This window comes from Gossypium raimondii, chromosome 5 (genome assembly GCF_025698545.1).
Source record: "Gossypium raimondii isolate GPD5lz chromosome 5, ASM2569854v1, whole genome shotgun sequence".
Lineage (NCBI taxonomy): Eukaryota > Viridiplantae > Streptophyta > Magnoliopsida > Malvales > Malvaceae > Gossypium > Gossypium raimondii.
The window spans coordinates 26,269,698-26,278,292 of record NC_068569.1 but is presented as its reverse complement, the minus strand read 5'-3'; the positions used below and the strand labels follow the sequence as shown (position 1 = coordinate 26,278,292).

The following is an 8,595-nucleotide window of genomic DNA, read 5'->3' as shown; positions in this document are numbered from 1 at the left end:
CTTTCGTGAGGGCCTTCATTTATTTCCTCAATTCTTGACTTTTCTCTCTAGTTTTGTACTCATCTTCAAGTTCTGTGAGTAATCCACATTTCTCCATATATCACTCTCTTGCCCCATGCTGAACATTGTTCCTGCTTTGGGGCCCTTGTACTTGTCAAATTCTCATTCAGGTAATGTTCAACATTTCTTTTGTTTAGAGTATGTCATCTTACTATTTATCATTTAAATGAATCAAACACGAGATGCATGGAAAAAATGGCAAAGTAGGCATGAAAGAAAATACCTTACATTCAATTTTTTTAAAAGCAACAAACAAAGACAATTGACAAGGAATAGTTCAAATAAAGAAAGCATCATAAAGAAAGGAAAGTGAATTCAATGGCCACGAATGCTCTAGATATCCAATGCTTAAACTTCTCCACGTTTCTTCATCCTGAATCTTTTCGAGCATGGCTTCCTGTGTAGAAGATTTCGAGCTTCTGAGAATGCTTCAAATATTGTAACCTCGCCATTCGACTCCCCGTTCAAGTCGCCTTATTCCTTAAGTCCGAATCTGCTTAATTAGGACGCCCTTTTGGGTTTTCATCCTAATCTTTTTGTTTATCAAGACGCCCTTTTCGGGTTTTCATCTTGATTTTTCTTTTTCTTTTTTTCTTTTTTTGTTGTTTTTTTAGGCATAATATTTTCTCACAGCATCTGAGTTTACTGGATTAGGTAATTCTTTCCCATCTATCTCAGTGAGAATTAGAGCCCCTCTTGAGAATGCCTTTTTTACAACGTATGGCCCTTCCCAATTTGGTGACCATTTTCCTCGAAAGTCTTTCTGTATCGGGAGAATCTTTCTCAGTACGAGCTCTCCTTCGCGAAATTCTATTGGTCACACCTTTTTATCATGAGCCGTGATCATTCTCTTCTGGTACATCTGTCCATGACAAATTGCCTTCAAACGTTTCCCTTCAATAAGGTTTAGTTGATCATATCGAGCTCGAACCCACTCTGATTCTTCTAACTTTGTCTCCATCAAAACGCGCAGGGATGAGATCTCTACTTCGATAGGCAAAACGGCCTCCATCCTGTAGACCAGAGAAAAAGGAGTTGCCCCCGTAGACGTTTGTACAGAGGTACGGTATGCTTACAAAGCAAATGGTAGCTTCTCGTGCCAATCTTTATATGTCTCAGTCATCTTCCCGATAATCCTCTTAATATTCTTATTAGCCGCTTCTACTGCTCCATTCATCTTCGGGCTGTAGGGTGAAGAATTATGATGCTTTATCTGAAATTCCTCACATACTTCTTTCATCATCTTGTTGTTCAAATTTAAAGCATTATCTGAAATGATTCTTTCAGGCAGACCGTATCGACATATGATCTCCTTTTTTAAGAACCTACAGACTGCAGCCTTTGTCACATTAGCAAACGAAGTGGCTTCTACCCATTTTGTGAAGTAGTCTATAACCACAAAGATGAATCGATGCCCATTAGAAGCCTTTGGGGAGATTGGCCCTATAACATCCATCCCCCACATAGAAAAAGGCCACGGAGAAGTCATGACATGAAGGGGTGAAGGAGCCGCATGAATTTTATCACCGTAAATTTGACACTTATGACACTTTCGTGCGTATCCAATGCAATCGCTTTCCATTGTCAGCCAAAAATAACCAAGTCTCATAATCTGTCTGGCCATATTGAAACCACTGGCATACGTTCCACAAATTCCTTTGTGAACCTCCTCAAGTATCTTTCTAGCTTCAACAACGTCTACGCACCTCAGGAGCACTTGATCTTTTCCCCCTTTTGTATAGAATATCCCCGTCAAGAACAAATCTAATCACCATTCTTCTGATTGTTCTTTTGTCATTCTTGATATACTCCAAGATATCATGGAACCATGATCGTCCATCTGACTCCTCCTCAACACTACAACAATGTGCGGGGGTCTCATATATGCTCATTTGGATAGGCATTATTTCAGTTTCTCTGTTTGCTTTGAACATTGAAGCCAGGGTGGCCAGAGCGTCAGCCAATTGCTTCTCTTCTCGTGGAAAGTAGTTAAAAGTCACTTCTTTAAATTCTTTGACCAATTCTGCAACGAGATCGCGATATTTGACTAATTTCGAATCCCTCACTTCCCAATCTCCACGAATTTGATAAATGACTAATGCTGAGTCCCTGTGTACCTCTAAAATTTTGATTTTCCTCTTGATAGCTGCACGAAGTCCCATGATACAAGCTTCGTACTCCGCTATATTATTGGTACAGAAGAAATTCAATCTGGCAGTGAGTGGGTAATGATCTCCTTCCGGCGACACTAAGACTGCTCCGATCCCATGCCCCAATGCATTCGATACACCATCGAATCTCATTTTCCATGATTTCTCTTTTGATGACTCCTCCTCTTTCCTGAAATGCACATCAAGTCTTCATCTGGGAAATCAAATCTCAAAGGCTCGTATTCCTCTGTTGTTCGACTTGCCAAGAAGTCAGCTATTGCGCTTCCCTTTATCGACTTTTGGCTCACATATACAATGTCATACTCAGTTAATGGGATCTACCATCGTGCCATTCTCCCTGAGAGTGCAGGTGATTGCATCAAGTACTTTAATGGATCTAGCTTTGAAATTAACCACGTTGTATGATACAACATGTATTGTCTGAGCCTTCGAACTACTCAGACCAATGCACAATAGAATTTTTCAATTGACGGGTACTTTGCCTCATATTCTGTAAACTTTTTGCTGAGGTAGTAAATCACTTTTTCTCTTTTCCCCGACTCATCATGTTGTCCCAGTACGTAACCCATTGAGTTCTCAAACACGGTCAGGTACAATATTAAGGGTTTTCTAGGGGTTGGCGGTACTAGTACCGGAGGATTAGATAGATACTGTTTTATCTTGTCGAAAGCCACTTGACATTCCTCGTTCCATTCTCCTGGATTATGTTTTCGGAGGAGTCGAAAAATTGGATCACACTGATTGGTAAGTTGGGCAACGAATCGAGCAATGTAATTCAACCTTCCTAAAAATCCTCTGACTTCCTTTTGTGTGTGCGGGGGAGGCAGTTCTTGTATAGCTTTTATCTTATCTGGATCAACTTCGATACCTCTCTCACTGACAATGAACCCTAGCAGTTTTCCAGAGGTAGCCCCAAACGTACATTTGGCCGGGTTAAGCTCCAACTGGAACTTTCTTAATCTTCCAAACAGCTTCCTGAGACTCCCAACATGCTCTCTTTCTTCTCAAGATTTGGCAATCATATCATCGACATAAATTTCTATTTCTTTGCGCATCATATCATGAAATAATGTCACCATGGCTCTCTGATATGTTGCCCCAGCATTCTTTAATCCAAATGGTATTACCTTGTATCAAAAGGTCCCCCACATTGTTATGAATGTAGTTTTCTCCATGTCCTCAGGAGCCATCTTTATCTGATTATAACCTGAGAAGCCATCCATGAAAGAAAACAGAGAATGCTTTGTCGTATTGTCCACCAAAGTGTCGATGTGTGATAAAGGAAAGTTATCCTTAGGGCTTGCTTGATTCAGATCACGATAATCCACGCACATTCGCATCTTGCCATCTTTCTTCGGCACTGGGACTATATTAGCTACCCATTCTGGATACTTAGAGACTTGTAGGAAGCCAGCGTCAAATTGTTTCTTGACTTCTTCTTTTATCTTCAACAGCATTTCAGGTCTCATCCTTCTTAGCTTCTGTTGAACAGGTTTGCATTCTGGTTTCAGTGGGAGCTTATGGACCACAATATCTGTGTTCAACCCTGGCATATCCTGATAAGACCAGGCAAACACATCTTTGTACTCATAGAGCAACGCGATCAAATCCCGCCTGGTGTTTTCTGAAACAGAAGTCTCAATCTTCACTTCTTGTTTCTTTTCTTCATTCCCCAAGTTCACTACCTCAACAGATTCTTGATGGGGTAGGATCTGTTTCTCTTCTTGTTCTACCATTCTCAGTAAGTCAGGAGACAAGACACAATCTTCAACATTTTTGTCAGCTTCGAATTCTCCTAAACAAATAACCTTCTCAAAATTGATTTCAGGATTCATAACGGGATTATTCATACTATTGATATCTGAGCACCTGAAAGGGGAATGGAAAAGGCTATAGGAGAGCATTGATGTATTAGAATAAACACACAATGATATGAGATGATATGAGATATATGCCAGAAAAGGATATGAATAGAAGGAGTAGTCGCGAAGTTAATGGAAATGAAAAGAACATGACAATATAAAACAAAATGCATCTTCATTAATGTTCATTGAAATGATAAAGAGCAAACATAAGCTCTTACAAAAGGAACCCTACTGTTTAAGGACACACAAAATGAAAGGTTAACATTGGGCATTACTCTGAAGGGGATTTGAAAACTACAAGGAGGTCCACAGCAGTCTAGTTGTTCAAAGCAAATCCAGGAGGACAATGGCGTATCATTGAAGCATCCTTAATTTCATCATTCTCATTGTCAATAGCATTCAGGCTGATATTCTGAAGACCTTTTTCAATCAATAATGTGACTTGCAGATTGTCCTGCCCTGGGTACATCACTCCTGCTGATGTAAACGTTCTTGACAAAGGAGGATACGCCAACGGCTCCCATTCTAATTCCCGGCCTAAAGCTCTCGCGATTCTTCTTTCTCGATCTTTTTGCAATTGTTTTCTTCTCTGATGTATATCTGGCTTGAATCCCAAACCGTATCGACCCTTGTGGTGCGTTGGTTTCAAAGCTCTAACCATCCTTTGTTGATGTTTTCCCAAGCCTTTCCTCGCTCGAGCTCCTTTTCCCACAGTCAGCTTAATTCCCATATTGGTATTCCTCGACAGTTTGGGAATGGGGATCTTATTACCTTCAGCAACAAATGCAGCATTAATAAATTCTAAGGAGCGAAAAGAACATTCTACAACATCTTCGCTTATATCGATGTAGGGTGCATCAGCAGAGATGGATGCGACGATGTCTTCCTCACCAGCGACAGTAATCAAGCGACCATCCATTATGAACTTTACTTTTTGATGGAGAGATGAAGGAACTGCCCCAGCAGAATGGATCCAAGGTTTTCCTAAGAGGCAATTGTATGAAGGAGTGATATCCATGACCTGGAACTCAATATCATATTCACATGGCCCCACTTTCAAAGGAATTTCGATATTTCCCATGACCTCTCGCCGTGTCCCATCAAATGCCCTTACTATAGAATGACAAGGCCTCAGGTAGGACATATCAACTGACATCCTAGAAAGCGTGGCCAAATGCATAATATTAAGTGCAGATCTATTGTCGATGAGCACATTTGGTACTATGTAGCCCTTGCAATTGGTTGTGATGTGTAATGCTTTTACAGAGCCCCTACCATTTTGTGGTATTTCGTCGTCACTAAAAGAGATGAAATTATCTGTATTCAGATTATTTGCCCACCTATCAAGCTTTTCCACAGATACATTGTTCGCCACATAAGCTTGATTTAACACTTTTAGCAAGGCGTTTCGATGTGGCTCCGAGTTCAACAATAGAGATAGTACCGAGATTCGGGTCGGCTGCTTGTTTAATTATTCTACAATGCTATATTCACTGTGCTTAATAAACTTTAAGAACTCATGTGCTTCCTCCTAATTCACAGCCTTTTTAACTTCTTACTCAAGTTGTGTTTCAACATCATCCTCAGCCTCATACATTGGTGCTTTTCCTTTTTGGCTCGGGCCAACAACTTTCTTCTTTGGTTCAACCGTCTCGGGTGAATAACACCTTCCACTGCGACTAAAATGTCCTACTCCACTGACATCGTCATTCATAACTTTTGACTTTTCACCTTCAAGCACAACGATGTTGACATCATACTTCCACGGCACTGTCTTGTTGTCCTTGTAAGAGAAAGGAGCAGGTACTTCGATTATCAAACTTTGTTTCACTTTTTGACTAACTTCTTCCCTCTTTGCCTCGTAATAAATCACCAAAGGTCTATCGACGCTATAAGGGAAAGCCATCGATTGATTATCAGAGGCACATATTTCTCCTTCTTCGGCCCCCTCTATCCTATCAAAGACCTTGACCTCATTGTTATCCATCATGTCCTGAAGTAACTTTCTAAATTCCTTACAAGACTGGATGTCATGCCCTTCGACGCCATGGAAATCACAGAAACCTTGGTCTTTTCTACTTTTCTCTTTGATAATTCTATTAGACAGGCAGAGTAAGCCTTTTTCAACCATCATCTCCCAAACCTTCAGTAAGGGGGTCCTTACTTCGATGACATAACTCTTGGCTCGCCAATCGCCTTCATTTGTCACCGCATTTACATTCCCACCAGTATGGTTAGGAAGAGGATTTCCCGTCACATTGCTAACACCATCGAATCGTAAAATGCCAGCATCGATGAGACCTTGAACCCTCTTTTTAAAGGCCAAACAGTTTTCTGTAGAGTGTCCATGATTCCCAGCGTGATACATACAACTAGCGTTAGGATCATACCACTTCGGGTATGGGGGCTTCAGAGGTGCCATATAATGTGAAGATATTAATTGTTTTTCTAACAGCTTTGGGTATAATTCTCCATATGATACAGGAATTGGGTCTGGCTGGTCTTTGTTCATTTTTGGGTTAGGTTTGTGTAGGCACGGTGTTTGGTCGGAACACGGTGAATAGTCTTTGGTTATTCATAGCATAAACGGGGTAAGACGGAGGTGCTTGATAGTAAGGACCTTGAGGAGGAAAGTAGAAGTTTAAAGGTGGGCGATAATGATGTCGTGATTGGGTGGGGTACGAATTGGGGGTACATTGACTCTCGGTTCCAACCATATGGGCCTCTGCCTCCTTTTTCTTTGCGGGTACTACCCTCTTCGAACTCTCGGGGCCCTCCATTCTCCCACTCTTAACGGCATTTTCAATAAGCTCCCCGGATATTACAATATCCACAAAGTCCTTTGTGGCGCTTCCTACCAATTTATCATAAAACGGCGCTTTTAGAGTATTGATGAAGAGGACCGTTATCTCTGTCTTAGTTAACGGGGGCTCCACCTGAGCAGAGATATCCCTCCATCTTTGTGCATATTGTCGAAAAGTCTCTGTCGGTTTATTTTCCATCATTTGTAAAGTTAGTCGATCAGGCACCATATCCGATACGTGCCTATATTGCTCACAGAATGCTGATGCCAAATCCTTCCATGATCGGATTCTTTCTCTACTGAGCTGATTATACCATCGAAGAGCTGAGCCAACCAAACTATCTTGAAAGCAATGTACCAACAATTTATCATCATTTACATAACCAGTCATCTTTCTATAAAACATGATCAGATGCGCCTTTGGACATCTTGTTCCATCATACTTCTCAAAATCAGGTGCCTTAAATTTTAGGGGTAGGACCAGATCAGGTACCAAACTGAGTTCTTTGGCACTCAAAGCAGAGAAAACTTCGGCACCCTCTACCGTCTTGATCCTCTCTTCCAGGATCCTATACTTATCCTGAGCGTTATCAATTCTCAGCCTTGCTACTTCTACTGGATCATCTAGGTCTGGAACAATTAGATCTGAAGGATTAGCCCCAAGGTTCGATACAAACATTCCTTGTCGTAAATGAACAGATGGAGCAGGATGTTGTTCCAGGCCTGTAGGTTCTCTTTGGGGGTATCCTCTTTGCATTGCGTGGGCATGAGGTGGAGTAAATCCCGGGGGATAAAGTGGATCTTGATTAGCTCGTGACTGAGGCGGTTCTACAATATCAGGGCTCTGCATAGGTCCTTTTCCTTTGACCAAAGCCGTCATCATTTCCATCATTTTGGCCATTTGATCCCTTTGTTCGAGCAATTCCTCTCGAGATCTCACCATCAAATCTCTCGCCTCTTGCTGCGACTTGGCCAATTGCTCCTGCAACTCTCTTTGGGTTCTTTCCATCCTTTCCATCCTTTCATTGAGTTCGGCATCCATAGCTCTAGCTCTTAAGCGCGTCCTATAAGAGTGACGTGATTCCAAACTCGTAGTATAGTAACTGTGGATTAGATGGTTTTAACCTTAGCGAATGATTAGGGTGATATGAGCATGCAACGAATAAATGAATGAGTAACTAATGAATGTTAATCATGCGTAAATATGCAAAGATAGGTGTTGATTCCAAAATGGCCCCATACTTGGGCGTTTCATTTATCAAAAGAGTCTGTTACAAAAAGTTTTGCCATATTAGTTTTAACAGTTACACAAACTTCTTAGCCATATCGCCTTGTTTCTTTATACGTTCCAGGAAGTCCGATATGCTTGATCTTTGGCTAGGAGGGTATTGGCAACTGAGAACTTCCGCTTCATCTGATAATTGTACTACATGCGCAGCCGCCTTACGAATTTCATTGATCAAACTGCCGATATGCATATCCTTTTTTTGGAGGGCTCTTTCATATGCGCGAATGTCTCTGTCATGCTGACCATTCTTCTCTTCTAAAGCTCTCAGGAGGTCATCCAAATGTTGCTGATGAGCTTGTAGTGTACTTTCTAGACTTCGAATTTTTCCTTTTAGCTCTTGATGCTCAGACTGACTAGCTGTTAGTTCTGCAGACACAGTTTCGTATTCAACATTCTTCTTCCTCAACT

General features: G+C 41.2%; 1 pseudogene; it reads right to left on the bottom strand.

Moving 5' to 3' along the window:
- Nucleotides 1-877: 877 nt before the first annotated feature.
- Nucleotides 878-7,941, bottom strand: LOC105766914 (uncharacterized; annotated as a pseudogene).
- Nucleotides 7,942-8,595: the final 654 nt, after the last annotated feature.